This window comes from Trichosurus vulpecula, chromosome 8, assembly GCF_011100635.1.
Source record: "Trichosurus vulpecula isolate mTriVul1 chromosome 8, mTriVul1.pri, whole genome shotgun sequence".
NCBI lineage: Eukaryota > Metazoa > Chordata > Mammalia > Diprotodontia > Phalangeridae > Trichosurus > Trichosurus vulpecula.
In genome coordinates this window covers 165,406,179-165,424,806 of record NC_050580.1, presented here as the reverse complement: position 1 = coordinate 165,424,806, position 18,628 = coordinate 165,406,179, and the positions used below count along the sequence as shown (strand labels likewise).

Genomic DNA, 18,628 nt, shown 5'->3' with positions numbered 1-18,628 from the left:
ACAGCAGATCTTCATGATGGAGGGATGCTATGAGGCCTCAGACCCTAACTTCTAACCCTAAGACAGACAGAGACTTTGTACAGGGATTTGGATTGTCCAGCAGGAGGAAATAAGTTCAAAAAATAAATTAAGTTTGTGGGTTCTAATTATCTGGCTGCCTTGTTTACATGGGGATAAGACTGTGAAAGCTTCCAGACCACTCACTCTCCTTGTGGAAAGAAAGCAGCTGAAGCATTTCTTTTGTCCAGTCCTTGTAAAAGGGTTTGCCCTCCTTATTACTCCTTATTAAAAGAACAGAAACTTAGCCATTTTGATAAAAGCAGAGAGAGAGAGAGAGAGAGAGAGAGAGAGAGAGAGAGAGAGGAAGCAAAAGAGGTAGCCCCTCCACTGGAGATAACAAATGATGACTCTGGAAGTGAAAGTGAGGCTGGTGACTTTGCACAGCGCTTCCTCACTTAAATCCAATTCACTTGAATGTCCTGGTGTCACCTTCCTGATGTCATGGTCCTCTTGGAGGATGAAAGACAAACAGCAACCTCTGTGAGTAGAAAAAGACTTGCATACTAGGGACCAAGCTGGAACTGGCCAGTTGGGAAACACAGCTTTCCTTCCTCTTTTCTTCCTTCCCTCCTTCCTTCCTTCCTTCCTTCCTTCCTTCCTTCCTTCCTTCCTTCCTTCCTTTCTTTCTTTCTTTCTTTCTTTCTTTCTTTCTTTCCTTTTCCTTCTTTCCTTCCTTCCTTTCTTCTTTCCTTCCCTTCATTCTCTCTCTCTTTTCCCTTTCTCACTCTCTTTTCTCTCTCTCTCTCTTTCTTTCTTTCTATCTTTCTTCTCTCTTCCTTTCCCTCCCTCCCTCCCTTCTTTCCTTTCTTCCTTCCTTCCTTCCTTCTTTTCTTCTTCCTTCTTTCCTTCTATCCATATAGGGAGTCACACCCTTACCTGCAGGTGCTCTGCCCAAAAGGAATGTAAATTTTTAATTTCTGAATTTTTTTTTCTCCTTTTCTTTTAAAGACCAGCCTTAACTCAAAATCACTCTGGCTCTTATTGATTGGCCAATAATACATCCCAGGCCAAGCCCTACTTGGTCACTGTTTGGGCCCCTGTTGGCTCAGAATGAATGTAAATAGCAATTGTTTTTATTTTGGCCAGAGACTCTGAGGGTCTTCCCCTCTCAAATCTTTTTTTTTTTTTTGAAATTGGCCATTCTTTGCTTCCTTTCTTATTAAGCCTTAATCACTGAATAGGCTTTGGCTCAGTCAAACTGAGACCTGCTAAGGACCTTAGCTTGAAAAGGATCCCCATTTCATCTTGGGCCCTCTCTAGTTGTCCTGATTTATATCTGGCCACTGGAACCAGATGGCTCTGAAGGTGAAAGTCAGGTTGGGGACTTTGCATAGCCCTCCCTCACTAAAATCCAATTCACTTGCATGTCATGGCATCACCTCCCTGACGTCATGGTCCTCTTCAAGAACAAAAGATAAACAGCAGCGAGCAACAAATGAGGCCCCCAGTAGGTGGCAGCAGTGAGAACAGCCCAGTAGGCCTCAGGAACAGAAAGCAGAAGTGGTCACTGGAACTATGTTAACCTGTGGAACTATAATGCCCCAGGGTCCAAGATAGAGCAGAGAAACATTATGACAAAACATTTAAAGTTGCTTCTAGGAGAGTAGTGCTGATGTGTAAAGATAGTGCCTAGGAGAGGCTGTAGGATGTGTAGATATCTTACATTCTGAAACTGGTTTGGGCCAGCTAAAGAGGTGGCTCTTTGGTTGGCTTGGGAGGCATTCAAGTGTATCAGCATAAGCTACTACTTTTGGGAGAGCTGAATGAATGAGGAAGGGAATGAAGCCCATGATACTGCGAGTTTTAAAGGTCTAAAGAGCTCTACCCTACATCCTGCTGTTCTCAAGTCCAGTCTTGCAGCCAGTACAACATCAACGCCTAGTGTAACAAGGAGCAAACTTTGGGACAGACATTTTGGACCCCTAGCCCAGAAGTGGCTGAAGCTTGGGCTCATCTGGAAACCATGGTGCATTGAGGTATGAACTTGGTGGGAACAATACTGTGTAGAAATTAAATTACAATTTGATCCTTGTCCTCCAGAAACCTGGATCTCTGAAGAGACCTAAAGGTGGCTAGGTAGTCCTATTAGATAAAACTTTGGAGGCGTGGAGCCAAGATGGCAGCTGGAAAGCGGGGACTTGCCTAAAGCTCTCCACCAGGTCCCTCCAAACACCTATAAAAATGGCTCTGAACAAGTTCTAGAACTGCAGAGCCCACGAAATAGCAGAGGGAAGCAGGGCTCCAGCCCAGGACAGCCTGGATGGTCTCTAGGTAAGGTCTATCGTACGGAGCTGGGAGTGGAATGGAGCAGAGCCCAGCATGGGCTGTGCCCGGACCAACCAGACTGGGTGCCAGGTGGAACAGGTCCTAGTGCCCTGAATCAGTGAGCCATGGCAGTTACCAGACTTCTAACCCACAACTGCCAAAGACAACAGAGCAGGTTAGGGGGAAAAAACTGCTGGGACAGAGTGAAAGGAGTTCACATTGGCCAGAGCCCCAGGGGCGGTGGAGGTGGTGCAGATCTGAGGCTGCTTACAGAGTTACAACTTCAGTTGCTTCTGGCCAGGCCCACCTGGTGGGAGGAATTAAGTGGTGGATCCAAGAGGTAGGGCAGAGCCTGCTTGGATCTGAATCATGGTCTGTGTTGGCGGTTCTTGGGGGAGGAGGGGCGCTGGTGTGGCAAAGCTTGCTGTGTAGAAATAGCTCTGCAAACAGCAGCGCAGCCCCTCAAGCTTGGGACAAAGTACTCTCTACTCTACAAGCAGTCATACCCTGATGAAAAGCTCAAGGATCAAGTAGTTGGCTGGGAACATGAACAGGCAGCAAAAATGGTCTCAGATTCAGACTCAGATTTTGGAATCTTTCCTTGGTGACAAAGAAGACCAAAACGTACAGCCAAAAGAAGTCAACAAAGTCAAAGAGCCTGCATCAAAAGCCTCCAAGAAAAACATGAATTGGTCTCAGGCCATGGAACAGCTCAAGAAGGATTTAGAAAAGCAAGTAAGAGAAGTAGAGGAAAAATTGGGAAGAGAAATGAGAGTGATGTGAGAAAATCATGAAAAACAAGTCAATGACTTGCTAAAGGAGACCCAAAAAGATACTGAAGAAAATAACACCTTAAAAAATAGACAAACTCAAATGGCAAAAGAGCTCCAAAAAGTCAATGAGGAGAAGAATGCCTTGAAAGGCAGAATTACCCAAATGGAAAAGGAGGTCCAAAAGACCACTGAAGAAAATACTACCCTAAAAATTAGATTGGAGCAATTTGAAGCTAGTGACTTTAGGAGAAATCAAGATATTATAAAACAGAACCAAAGGAATGAAAAAATGGAAGACAACGTGAAATATCTCATTGGAAAAACCACTGACCTGGAAAACAGATCCAGGAGAGATAATTTAAAAATTATTGGACTGCCTGAAAGGCATGATCAAGAAAAGAGCCTAGATATCATCTTTCAAGAAATTATCAAGGAGAACTGCCCTGATATTCTAGAGCCAGAGGGCAAAATAGAAATCGAAAGAATCCACCAATCACCTCCTGAAAAAGATCCCTAAATGAAATCTCCTAGGGATATTGTCACCAAATTCCAGAATTCCCAGGTCAAGGAGAAAATACTGCAAGCAGCCAGAAAGAAACAATTTGAGTATTGTGGAAACATAATCAGGATAATACAGGATCTAGCAGCTTCTACACTAAGGGATCAAAGGGCTTGGAATAGGATATTCCAGAGGTCAATGGAGCTAGGATTAAAACCAAGAATCACCTACCCAGCAAAACTGAGTATAATGCTCCAAGGCAAAATATGGATTTTCAATAAAATAGAGGACTTTTGAGCTTTCTCAGTGAAAAGACCAGAGCTGAATAGAAAATTTGACTTTCAAACACAAGAATCAAGAGAAGCATGAAAAAGTAAACAAGAAAGAGAAATCATAAGGGACTTACTAAAGTTGAACTGCTTTGCCTACATTCCTACCTGGAAAGATGATTTGTATAATTCATGAGACCTCAGTATTAGGGTAGCTGAAGGGAATATATATATATTGAAGAGATGATATCTAAAAAAAATCAAATTAAGGAATGAGAGAGGGATATATTGAGAGAGCGAGAAAGGGAGAGATAGAATGGGGTAAATTATCTTGCATAAAAGTGGCAAGAAAAAGCAGTTCTGTAGGAAGGGAAGAGGGGGAATGAGTGAATCTTGCTCTCATCGGATTTGACCTGAGGAGGGAATACATACACACTCAATTGGGTATCTTACCCCACAGGAAAGAAGGAGAAAGGAGATAAAAAAGGGTGGATGATAGAAGGGAGAGCAGATAGGGGGAGGAGGTAATCAAAAGCAAACACTTTTTTAAAGGGACAGGGTCCAGGGAGAAAATTGGATAAAGAGGGATAGAATAGGAAGGAGCAAAATATAGCTAGTCTTTCACAACATGAGTATTGTGGAAGGGTTTTGCATAATGATACACATGTGGCCTATGTTGAATTGCTTGCCTTCTTAGGGAGGGTGGGTGGAGAGGGAAGAGGGGAGAGAATTTGGAACTCAAAGTTTTAAAAGCAGATGTTCAAAAAAAAAAGTTGTTTTTGCATGCAACTGGGAAATAAGATATACAGGCAATGGGGCATGGAAATCTATCTTGCCCTACAAGAAGGTAAGGGAAAAGGGGATGGGGGGGGGGAGTTGGTGACAGAAGGGAGGGCTGACTGGGGAATGGGGCAATCAGAATATATGCCATCCTGGAGTGAGGGGGAGGGTGGAAATGGGGAGAAAATTTGTAATTCAAAACCTTCTGGAAATCAATGCTGAAAACTAAAAATATTAAATAAATAAAAATAAGACACACACACACACACACACACACACACACACACACACACAGATAAAGCTTTCGACCTAGAGTCAGGAAGACCTGAGTTCAAATCTGAGCTCAGATACTTACCAGCTGTGTGACCCTGGGTAAGTAGCTTAACTTCTGTTTGCCTCAATTTCCTCAACTGTGAAATGGGGATAATAATAGCATCTAGCTACCAGGATTGTTGTGAGGATTAAATGAGATCATAATTATAAAGCACTTAGCACAGTGCCTGGAACATAGTAGGTATTTAATAAGTGCTTATTCCATTCTCCTTCCCTAGAAGATATATGAGAAAGTATGTTCCTGAGGAATCAAGGTCAGGAAAAGTATGCTTGTTCTTGCTATATCTTTAAAGTAAGTATCCCTTTGTAAAAACTAATCCGACATCAAGTGATTAAATGGAATTGGGATGCTAGACGTTGGCCTCCTAAAAATGGGGGAGGGGAGAGAGCTAATGGGGTTTCAAGTTGAGAGCAGAGAAAACAGATACTAGGTAACCTAGAACCCTGAGGAGCAGATATAGCAGGTTTGGCTCTCAGAGAGTGGAGCCAAAAGCATACATGTTACACTATAAAATAGTATATACATAAACACATTGGATCATATTTCTCATGAAATTTCTTTTTTACTGTTTTATATTTGTTAGCAATGTGAGTTAGGAAAATAGCAAAAATATCTCAAGAGAGTGATCCTGTTTCCTAGTCTGCCCCATTGTCTGGCAATAGAATGAAGAGCTTTGCTATTCTTAGGTAAATTTAAGGATGTTTTTGAACTTATTTGTCTCTGAACATAGAAAAAGATGGCAGAACACGTCAGAAAAGAATTTGTCTGCACACATAATAGCTTGATTTTTTAAGTAACTAGTGAATGTGGCACACCCTTCAAAGTTCCAGGATAGGAGTTCTTAACTTTTTTTTTTTTTTTTTTGGCATGGACCCCTTTGGTAGTCTGGTGAAGTTAGTAGACTCTTTTTGAGAATAATGGTTTTAAATGCAATAATTAAAATACATGGAATTATAAAGTAAACTAACCATATTAAAATAGTTTCTCCCTCCCTCCCTCTCTACACACACACACACACACACACACACACACATCCCACATACACTTTAAATTCATGGACCCTAGTTTAAGAACCCCTGCTCTGGGATAAATTGGTTTTAAGCTTGGTCACCTAAAATTTTATAAGTTGCAGTATTAGCACGTCACTATTTCAATCTCTCTTTATTCTGTTTAAATCCAGTGGGGACTTGACTTAATCATCACTAATATCTGCCATGATAATTGTTGACAAGCAACATGGAAAATAAATCACTTTAATCAGCTTTCAAAAGCTGATGAGAACACAATGTAGCCAAAAATGAGTTCACTGAAAAAGCCTCAATATTTTCCTGCAAATTTGTGATTTGCTGAGTTTTTTTTTTTTCTGTAGCTCTATTTGGCCTTCAAATCCCGTGTTTAAAGTTTAAAATGCCAAATCCACTTCTGAAAATATAGTTGATCAATATTTTAAAATACCTAGTAACAAAAGTAAACATCTATTACTTCATTTATTTGCCAGTTTTAAAGAATGGGTCTTTACAAATCTTGACAGGATATATATCATATATGTATACATGCATATACATATATATGTATGCACACACATGCACATATACACACACATATGTGTATATATATATATACATATATATATGTATATATATTTACCTTTTCAAATGGCCATTTTCTCAGAGATGATAGTACCTGGTAATCTTTTCATTAAAGAACTGTTCATAGAATATAGATGCTCCAGTTTAGATAGATACCTCATGTAGTACTTTTTTACAGCTTTACATGACACAAAATTTACAAATAATTTAATCACTAGTCCTTTCTGAACCGTGCTATATAATTCAGGGTCCCTGACAGAGCAACATTATGAGGATCTCTTTTTGTTTTCCTGGATTATTCTTTTTCACATTATGTAGAGATGTGCATTTTTAACTTTAAAATTAGCACATTGTTTTGTACTTATGTACTTTTTCACTGCAGGAAGGTCTGAATCCAAACCATAAGATAGTGTCTTTAATAAAAACAGCCTTTGGGAGCGTTACTTTCGCAGTTGTGGTTTTCTAGCCCAGCAATTTTGAAATTTTTTGGTCTCAGGTGCTCTTTACACTTTTAAAAATTATTGAAGCCACCTTTACACTCTTAAAAATTAAGGTGCCCAAAGAGCTTTTGATTATGTAGGTCATATAGATTGATATTTACCATATTAGCAATTAAAATGATATAACAGTAATACTTTTCTCACTAATTGTTTTTGAAAATATATTCTTCATAAATATATTAATATTCCCATGAAATATTATATTCACAAAAGCAATTCATTTCAAAATATTATATTCATAAAACATTTTCATATTTTATGAAATGTTTTCCAAAACAAAAATAATTAGTGAGAAAAATGTTATAATTTTACATATTTTTGCAGATCTCTTTAATGTCTGGCTTAATAAAAGACAGTTGGATTCTTCCATCTGTTTTTGCATTCTATCTGTCGTAATATGTTGTTTTCATTGAAGAAAAACCAGCCTCACATAGTTATATAATTGGAAACGGGTGGAACATTTTAACAGGCCAGTAATATCTTAGAATTATTATGACAATAGTTTTAAATTTAAAGAATCCCTGAAAGGGTCTCACAGACCTTAATGGGTCCACAGACCACACTTTGAGAATTACTAGTCTAGGCTGTATATCTCTACTATCTTATGATTTAGTTATTATTGTGTTCTGTACTATATTCTATTCAGTGAATTTCACCAGACCTAGGAAGTAGACAGAGGACTTTAGAGGCTAGAGGGGTGCATTGTAGATAGATGTCTTCTCCTCTCCCCCATGGAAAAGGCATTTCTTACTTCTAAGTCTGACAGTAATGTAGTGAGGTATGGGTGACTCATGCACGCACCGAACCCTGCTCTACCTTTTTCATCTTTGTCACATCTTCTCCACTGTTATGTCTCCTGTTTACCATCCTCATTGCTACTTCCATCTATTTTCCCATCTCCCTACTTTTTTTATTTCTTGTCTCCTGTTGCTTTTTCAATGTGTCTTAATTTTATGCAAAAGCAATCTTTTTATCAGCACTACCAATTAATTTGGTTGTACTTTTCCTTCTACTTTACGCCCTAAGCAAAACTTGTCAGGTATAAATCCCTACATGCCAAGCAGAATGGCATTTTTGGCAATAAAAATATATGCATCTATAAACAAATCGCATAGAAATCTACTGTTGCATTCCTTCCCTCCACCATGTATGGCATAGTAAGTGGCTTTTCATTTTTGCCTACCCCTTGTCCTATCTCTGGCTCAATGATGCCTTTTAAAACTTTCTATCCTGACCTCCCAAGGTGCAAATAAACCTTGCCCCTTAGGATTGGTAGCATAAGATAAGGCAATTTTGGCAAGGATTCCATGCAGGGTATTTGTATTTATGGGATTCATAAAAGTGTAAATAGCTATTTTGGAAGGAAGAGATTTCCAGTGTGGTTCTAGATGACCCCAAATAATCTAGGATGGTTATAGTCCCATATATATATAGTCATCTCTCAAGGACAGCCCTTATTACATGAGGTCTTAGCTCATGCCTGTGAGTAGCCTGAGTCATAAGGGCAGAGGGTAATTTTGATATGAGGGTCATCCTTTACTCTTTTTTTTTTAGAGCAGATAAGCAGATAGTCTATTGTAAAAGATTTTTCCTTGTGAAGTTATGTGTCATGTGTCCCTGAGGCTTCATTATAATCAGATCACATGGTGATGGATACTCTGGGTAAAGCCAATCCTAACATATCCACTAGATAAAAAATCATCTTCAACCTTAGCTTTGTCAACAGGATTGATTTGCTGTCTAATTCAAGAATGAAACCAGATGATTATGTACCAGAGGTGAATGAGCAAGGGCTAGAAGCAAGCAGAAGGTAAGTCTGTGTGTCAGTGCAAGCCAATATAAGAACTTTGGAGAAAACACAAAGTTTTCTCTGGAAAATATAGTTGTTTGGGGAAAAAGTAACAAAACCCCTAATGCTAGGTTTTATAATGCCTAAACTTGGCCTTAAAGATAAGAGGAGAAAATCTCTTTTTTCTAGAGATAGGGAATTATGGGTTTGGAAAATCACATATGCTTTCAAATTTGACTTCTGTCTTACTAAATTGTTTTTGCCCTCTTTCTTTTTATTTTTTGTTGAAGAATAACTATCCTCACAAACTCTATGTCCCTAAGTCATTTAACCTTTCTCGGCCTCAGTTTCCTCATCTGTAAAATAGGGATAATTACAGCAGTCAGTCAATAAATATTTATAGTCAATAAATATTTATTGTCAATAAATTTATTAAACACCTACTAAGTGCCAGGCATTTCACTATAAGCATTGGGGATACAAAGAAAGGCAAAAGTGAGTCCCTTTTCTCCAGGAGCTCCCAATCTAATGGGGAGACAACATACAACTATAAACAAACTGTATACAAAATAAATTGGAGATAGTTACTAAGGAAAGGCATTAGCACTTGTTGTTCAGTTGTTTTAGTCCTGTCCGACTCTTCATGGTCCAATTTGAGATTTTCTTGGCAAAGTTACTGGAGTGGTTTGCTCTTTCCTTCTCCAGCTCTTTTTACAGATGAAGAAACCGAGGCAAACAGGGTTAAGTGACTTGACCAGGATCACACAGCTAGTGTCTGAGGTCAAATTTGAACTCAGATCTTCCTGACTCCAGGCTCACACTCTATCCACTGTACCACTTACCTCCAAGCTTTGTTGTGAGGATCAAATGAGGTAACATGTAAAGTGCTTTGCAAACCTTAAATTGCTATATAAATGCTATTATTATGACTTATTATTGGCAGCAAGGTGAGATAGTGTAAAGATTTCTAGACAAAATAAGAAAGACCCTAAAGTACTGAGTAAATGCTAGCTATTCTTATCAATATTAATTATAATGTTAAAGTGATGGTTAAGGAGAGAAAAGGGAAATATTCAGAGATGAAGAAGATACAACAAAGCAATTCAAATTTTTAAAAATTTTAAAAAGTAAAAATAAAAATGATTATGAAGTTACTTTGTAGCTTTAAAATGGGAATGTGAGCTATTTATTTCTATTCTGTTTATTTAACAAATATTTATTGAGCTCTGTCTGAGCCCTTGGCAGGATAAAACAGGGCATAGTTACCGTTTTCTAGATGCATAATGAATTCTGGGACTGAACTCTCAATATACCCTCAGTGCAGACTAGGGTATGGTAGGTTAGGGTAAAGTAGGATAAGATGGAGTAGTGGAGAAAGCTCAGATTTTTTTCTCCAGAAGGTGCTTCTTGACATAAGCAAACCCCTGGGGATATAAGAGACTCAGGCTTGCCAAGCTAGAGTGTTTAGGGACAGACCACATGGCTGCATAGCTAGTAAGTGAGGGAGCTGAGACTAGAACAAATGTCTCTTGACTCCCTGTTCTCTTCCCTTCCCTTCCCACCACACCACCTACCTCTCTATGGGATTTCTCAAATTAATGCAAAACAAAACATCTTTCTGTATTAGTCAAGTATAAAAATAGACATTCAGGTTGAATTCAGTTGTATTGTTTTTCCCATGTACTGACTGTCAAAGCTGAAGATTCAGTATAATTACTCCTGGGGGTGATTTTATAGATAGCTCCCCTGTGTCTTTGTTTTCAGAACATTTAGTCGAGTTTTTGACCATTTGTTCCCTTGATTAGTTAAAAGTCTTTAGAACTCTCGGCTTTAAAATTATTCCCTTTAGACATATAATATGAATAACAACATAGATTAGACTTAAAAAAAAACTGGACTTTTGATTTCATTGGTGCAAGGAGTTTCCAGTGAGGAAACTACCTTTACCAGGGATGATTAGAACCTGTTCTACATTTTGCAGTGTAGAGAGTTATCTGGGGGTAGAGAGAGGTTAAGTGACATGCCCAGGGTCATACAACCACTGTTATAAGAGGGAAAACATGAATGGTCTTACTAGTTTTGGGGCCAGCTATCCACTCTATTTACTACCCACCAGTGGCTTCTTATTTTACAAGTAAAGATCAGTTTTAGAGGTGCCCCAAATGCCAAAAATCAAGAATCTCTTACCATTTATACAATTAAGACCCAGTTCATCAGAATGCTGCAATAATTGAATTTCTTGAATACTTAAGTAGTTTAGTAGAAAAACTCTTTAACTATCATTAAAAATTCACTTCAGTAAAACTGAATGGTTTATTGAACTAAATAGAAAATGGTTTTTTCCCCATGCTTTTTGAAAATTTGGGGTCTGTGTTAAATTTCATGTCTAATTCAAATGATCTCATATGTTTGTTTGAAAGCATCTCTAGATCCCATCCCTTTCAAATGGGGAGGACATCATATTATAAAGAGTGTGGGTGAGGAAATGGCCTTTAATGTGTTTGACCTTGAAAATCACCGTAGTCATCCTTTCATTGATATTTTTGGCATCACTGTCCTCAGTGACAGAGAGGCAAGCCGGGAGAGAAGATAGGTCTGCCAATAGACAGCAATGTTTGTTAAAAAAAAAATGCTCAGGACACTCTTGGCTCAGTACCCTTCTGGTAGGTATTTCCAAAAAGTTTCCTATTGATAGTCTCAAGCACCAAGAAACTCAACTGCAAAGCAACTCCTGAAAGTCGAAGAGGAAAGAAATAACACTTTTACTCCATGTTCCCGGCATCAAAATGTCACATAAAGAGTACAAACAAGAACTTGAATGGGGAAGTTGAAATTCCAATCTCTTGCTCCCTCTTCCCCTCCTTCCCACTTTCCCTTGCCCCTTCTTTCTCCCTACTTCTAAAGAGGAATACCTTTTCTCTCTTTCATTCCTCTTGTATTTTAAAGAGAAAAGGCAGAGATGCTACTGAGGCTTTGTTTTGTTTTGTTTTCCTAAAGACCTTAGCTTTTAGTAACTAATTTAAGGTTACTCCTTTTACTTGGATAATTCTGTAGGTCATTGGGTTTTTGAAAATTCTAAAAATATACTTTATGCATTTTATCTAGTCCCTGCCCCCACCTTGAATTCACATAGGTTCCACTAATTTCCCCCCCCCTTTCCCCCACCCCCCCATAATCTATGAGAATGGAAGGAAAAAGTAGGCTGGATCAGTCTGAGCAGTAGACAACCCAACTCTTTCATCTCTTCAGGAAGCCAACAAGTATTTATTGAATATCTCCTCTATGCACATGCAGCTAGCTACTCTCTGCCTCTCATTTAGACAAAGAGAATATGGGATGCTGCATTGAAAAAGCTATGACTTTAATCTTGAGAATCTGGAAGTGAAAAAAGAACCAGCAAGGGACAACCAGAGACTGGTTTCTCATGCAAGTCGAACTATAGAAAAATAGAAAAACCAGGGTGAAGACCATGCTTGTCACCTATTATTAGCCCTTTTTTTCTTTTTTATTCTATTTTATTTTAGACTCAAACACCAAAACACGAATACAGAATAGAGAAAAGAAAAAAACCTTATCATAAACTTAAATATTGGAACTTAAATACAAAGGAGGAGAAAAAAGCATGCCATGTGCATAGTGGACTATAAGAGAGGATTCAAAATATGCAACAATATATTTTCATTTTCATTTCAAGGAAGTCTGTATGATAAATACTAGACATTGTGTTGAGAGCTGTCCTTCTTTTCTTTACTTCCTTGTAAGTTTTCTTTTGTTCTCTGCTGTGCCCTTTTTACTTTGCTATTTTTTCACCCCACCCTGGCAAAGCTACAATTAAGTTCTGTTATATTACTCTCTCTGTCTCTGTCTCTCTTTCTCTCTCTCTTTCTCTTTCTTTCTCTCTCTCTTTCTCTCTCTCTCTTCCTGTGATATATATATATACATACATACATGTATGTATGTATATACATATGTAATATATAAAATATATACATACACACATATGTAGACATATACTTTTCCTAACAAATTCTACTTCTGTTCTTTGTTTTTATGTTTGGGCAAATCTCTTGTTTGCTATCCCTTCTTTTACTTTTAATACACATGTAAATACAGGAAGAATTTGTGATTTTTATTAGCTTGGATCACCCATTCTGTTACATCACAACCTGTCTATGATTTGGTATACAAATCCTTGGGAGCTGACAGAGGTAATTAGAGGTTAACTGAGTTACTCTGGGTCAAATAGGTAATAAGTGTCAGACATAGAATTCGAACCTAGGCCTTCCTGACCCCAAAGCCATCCTTTTATCCACTGTCATGTTGTCTTTCAATACTGAATATCTGTATGATTTTAATTAAGGGGTATTTTTACCAACAGTGTAATTGGAGCTTAGAGAAGGCAGCAAGAAGTATATGATGGAGTATTTGGGGGAGACTTAATGGAGAAATGGGATGAGCTGTGCTACTGAAAGATGATTAGGATGTAAATACTTGGAGGAAAGAAGGGAGGGCATTACAAGTGAAGGGAAGCAGGTGGGTGAAAACATTGAAGTTGGAAAGACTATGGCATTCTTTTTTTTTACAGGAATCATGGAAAAGGCATGTTATTTTTAATCATTTTTTAAAAATTAATTTATTTTTAGTTTTTAGAATTCATTTCCACGAGATTTTGAATTCCAAATTTTCTACCCATCTCTCCCCTCCCCCACCCGAAGATAGCATGCATTCTGGTTACCCCTATAATTTATAGATATAGAGATTTGTATAGGCAAATTATATTAACTCAAGTCACACAGATCTTTGGAAGATTCTCCACTAACAAAATAGACTTTTTGATTCTGTTTGGCACTAAAGTTACTTAATCACAGCAAAAAAAAAAAAAAAAAGAACAAAGAACATATTCAGAAGGAAAATAAGTTAAATTACACAATAGACAAGAAAATATTGTATCAAGAGGCCTCCAGACAAAAATGACTGAGTATACAGGGTCAAATGTCAATTTAACACAAAGCCTACATAAAGAATGATCCAAACACTCAGGAATTTAAACAGGATGGGTGTATCATTTATATAATTCTAAATATTATTAAGCATTTCCTTTTGTATGAGAATCCATATAAGTTACAATTCATAATGTACAAACGTGTATGAAAAGTCAGAGAAGCCAAAACACTAAACAACCGAATAGACACTCACCTGTCACTTTTAAAATGCTATGCAGGGGGCAGCTAGGTGGCTCACTGAGTAGGGCATTGGCCCTGGAGTCAGGAGGACCTGAGTTCAAATGTGGTCTCAGATACTTGACACACTTACTAGCTGTGTGATCTTGGCCAAGTCACTTAACCCCAATTGCCTTGCCAAAAACAAAAAAAAAAATAAAATGCTATGCAACTATAAATATTTTAAAATTTAACATTCCACTCATAAGCTTTATTCTAGTATTGAATAAAAGAGGAATTCAAATAACCAGTCACTTATTAACTATTTAGCAACAAACGATAGGTGCTTACCGTGCTATGAAATATTCCATTAACCATCAGTTAATCAACATTATCAGGAATAAAAAGTCATAAATGAACTGATACAGATATAGAACATTCCCATCTATTTTTCCCAAATACAGGTTATCCAAAGAAATATTAACTAATAATTTGGCTTTGTTTATTACTACAAGATAATCTTAGACAAGGCACTTAATCTCTCTGGGCTGCAATTCCCTCATCTGCAAAACGAAGGAGTTGAGTTGATAATTCCTGAGGTCCTGCTCAACTCAAAAGCCATTATCTAAAAAAGGAAAAAAATCTACTCACCCAAAAGTTGGAAGCAATCCAAAGGCCAGCAGATAAAACCTTTAAAGGAAAAGAAAAGCTTCACAGAAATAATTTGTGTTAGAGTGAATAGGAAGGAAGGACAGAGGGATGAAGTTAGGAAAGAAAGAGGCTAAAAAGGCAGGAAATTGTTCATTTGGAATTTGGGAGGAAGTGAGGGAGGAAAGAATTCTTAAGCATTTATTATGTGCCAGGTACTGTGTACTACGGTTCTTTACAACCATCATTTCATTCATATAAGAAACCCAAAGTTTATTAACATTATGGGTGTAGTATCTCTTGACTGCCTTTTCCTTATTTTTATAATCACTATGAGTCACTCTGTAAAATTACAGGTTAAAATTCACAAAATAGGGCAGTACACTACCTTTAGAGTGGTCAGAGTAACCTCAAACTTTTGGCAGGGAGAAAAAAAAAACCCAACAACAATAGCCAAACACACATCCAGCTTTTTTTTGTCAGCAAGCAGAAGGGGCACAAGCAGCGCTGACTTTTCGGTGATAATTTTTAGCTACTGTGACTTGGCTTTAAATGCTCCAATTTAAAAGGTAAAGGCAGGAAACCCAATCACCATAATGGGATGTCAAGGTTTCCATTTTCTAATGCATTTTGCCTTGGTGCTGATTCACCTTGACAGAGGACAACAACAAGACCTAAAGTGATCCATAGATAGTAAGTCTTAAATAAGAGCAGAAATCTCAGTTTAGAATAAACAGCCACTGTCTCCTAAAGCCCTTTATCTTAAGATAAAGAAGAGAGCAAATTGTAATGATAACGATAAAAATATATCTTGTGCTAATATTGGTGCGTTTCTATCCAAAAAGCACCAAGGGGGGAAAAAACCTAGATTCCATGTACTGAATGATTCAGAAAGAATATCAAAAGTACAAAAGTATGTATAGAATATATGATTATTAAATTAATAACATGGTGAAATTCAAAAAAAGAATTCAAAAAAAGAATTAGGACAAAGTAGGGTTGTTTTTTTTTTTTGTTTTTGGCAGGGCAATTTAGGGTTAAGTGACTTGCCCAACGTCACACAGCTAGTAACTGTGTCAGGTGTCTGAGGCTGGATTTGAACTCAGGTCCTCCTGACTCCAGGGCCGGTACTCTACTCACTTCACCAACTAGCTGTCCCCAAAGTAGGATTTTAAAGAAAAGTCAGCATAAACTAAAGTCACTGAGGGTGCGAAACTTTTAAAACTAAAGAATACTGAAAAAAGAAAACAAAAAGACTACACAAAATAGCATTAGAGACTAGATAAAGATTTCAAAGCATGTGATTTTGGGGGTACTGGGGTGGGAAAAGTGAGAATAAAGCAAAGAGGGAGCCACAGTACATATCTATGACAAGGGTACAGTATCTGGGAACCCCCTTGAACCTGATGGAGTACAGTCTCTGGGAGCACCCTTGAACTCTCCTTGAATCTTCCAACTGGATCTGGCCTTCCCCTAAGGCCACCACGGGCCTTGCATTATCTTTGGGACCAAGTCTCTTCCTAGCCTAGCCCCCTATTGTCCAGCTGCTTCCCACCCTTAATTCTGATCAAAATATCTATAGCCTAGGCCAGCTACCCTAGCTCTCTTATAGTCTCATCTCCAGGTAGCCTTCAACTATTTCCCACCCTGCAGCCTGACCTCATCTCAGTCCCATCAAGCTCCTCCTAAGACTCCTCCTCAAGACCCTCCCTAAACCCTTCCTCTAGTCACCCCAGACTACTCAACCACCCCTCAATCCCTCCCACAATCTTTGTGTATATAATCTCCATCTTGCCTCCATGAAGGTGCTCAGATTCAATCTAGCTCAGTAGATTGAATCTGGCCCACTTGTGAAAACAAGCATCACAAAAGGGTGAGATTCCTTAAGACAACCCATTATGGTGAGTCCCAAATAAACTTTGTCTTTTCCCTTGGCTGAGAAGGCTTGAGTCGAATTCTTTCTGCAGGACCTGGCCTGTTGAGCACCCCTCAACCCCAAACTTCTTCATCTAGAGTACATAGTAAAAACAGAACTTTCTGAAAATATTTATATAATAAAATTTCCTATTAGAAAGAAGAATGTTTTCCAGTGGGGGAAAGAAAACTGTTGCCACCTAATCCATTCCAGTTTTTTGTTTATTTGGGGGAAGGGGGAGGGGGAGGGAAGCTAAAACATAAAGCAATAACAAAACAGAAAAATATAAAAGATCACATAAAAAACTTTCAGCCACTTTCATGATTATTCTCTAGGTTGCATATACTTAATGGTCTCTTAGAATGACACTACTACTTTTGTGATTAGTCACTTTAAGAGGAAAAATCATTAAGAAAAATTGTTAACAAAATACGATGTCCTTTCCAGCTCTATATCTATAGTCTTCCAATCTGTGTCACAAAGTAAAGCTATCCTTTGATCAAATGGAGTTTAACCATTTTCTGAAGTATCCCTTTTCATCTAACTGATTTCAGATAAGAATAACTTTTTAAAATATTAAACTAGTATATGATCTAAACATCTTGGAAATAGGCAAATTTTCTAATATTTATTCAGTCCTAAAATGAAGATTTTTTTTTTCCCCTCCACCACCATGGCCAATTTTACCACCTAACTAAGCAAGATCATCTTCTCTGTCTTGTCTTTTGTCTTTGCCCTGGGAGAACTGAAAGCACTTTTTCAATTCAAGGAAGCTGACAACAATGGGGGGTGGGGAATTTGTATCACTGTTAAAGCTTTATTTTTATGTGCATACATCTTTCAAGGAAACAAACATCCATAATCTGGAATACAATAGAGCAATTCAGAATTGTTTAGTGTGTTCATTGGCTACAAAATATATAATAAAAGGTCTCTTAAATGACTGGAGGTTTTGAAAAATTGTGTTCATTTGTAAAATTTTGATACTACTACAATAACGAAGTTGAACCTAATTTTAAAAGTTAGATTTTTCCTTGAAGTAGCTAATTCAACAAGTCTCTCTAGGCCAACCTGAGGGGGATGAATCCTTTCCCATTTTCTTCAAAGTCATTCTGTTCAATTATTCTACAAAAAGCAAGAAAATTGCTGTAATTTTTCACCTTTTCAGAGAATTCTTCATTGGTCAGCTGAGTGGTAGGGACTGTGAAGAGATGGCCAAACACCAGGGCATCAAGTTCAGTTGGCTGCTTATTGAAGAAATAAGGTTGTGTTCCCAGCCTTTGGGAAGGAGCTTGACAGCACTGGTCTACATCTTCTAAGACCTGATCCAGTCTTATAACCCCATCCGATGGCTTTCATTCTGCATTTGACTTTCCATTGTTTTTGATAAGTCAAGATGTGGTTCAGAGGCCAAGGACAAGGAAATCCATGTGGAGAGTGAGTCTTCTCCCCTACTGTTACTTCATGGCACCACAAGACACAACTCTGCTGTCAACAGCATAATATTGGCTAATTCCATGTAGGCTTTCATTTCTACTGTTTGGACTTCATCCAACCCATCACTAAGAGAATGGCCCTTGGCTTTTATGAATTGGACTATCAGACCAACTTCTGATATCACTCGATTTCCCACATGAATAAAAGGTAATTTACAAGATGGGGACATGTATTTGGCATTTGCTCTACATACCATTACAATCCACTTTTGTACATTTGCAAAAAGGCCTGAACAATAAGAGAAGCATTGTCAGAAAGCAAAATTTGTTCCCCTTTCAGTTGCTGATAAAGTGTAGCATCTTTAGGTCAAGTTGTGACCTGAGAGACTAACTCTTCAGCCACCAGGGACATGCTGGTGGTGCAGCCTGTGTAGATCTTGCTGTGCTTCACCACTGCTCCTCTTCCACTGCCACCTCTGCTGCTGCTGCATGCCCATGCTGCAGCCAGTGCCTGTTCCTGGGGATGAACCGGGTGCCAGGATGAGCAGGACAAGTGCCTATGGGATGCTCTCTCTTCCCGTCTTCTGCTTGACTATGACATTCTTGGTGCTT

The 18,628-nt window shown here is 38.2% G+C and overlaps 1 pseudogene; it reads right to left on the bottom strand.

Annotated features, from left to right (window-relative positions):
• Positions 1–17,641: 17,641 nt before the first annotated feature.
• On the bottom strand, positions 17,642–18,428 carry LOC118859102 (annotated as a pseudogene).
• Between the last annotated feature and the right edge of the window lie 200 nt (positions 18,429–18,628).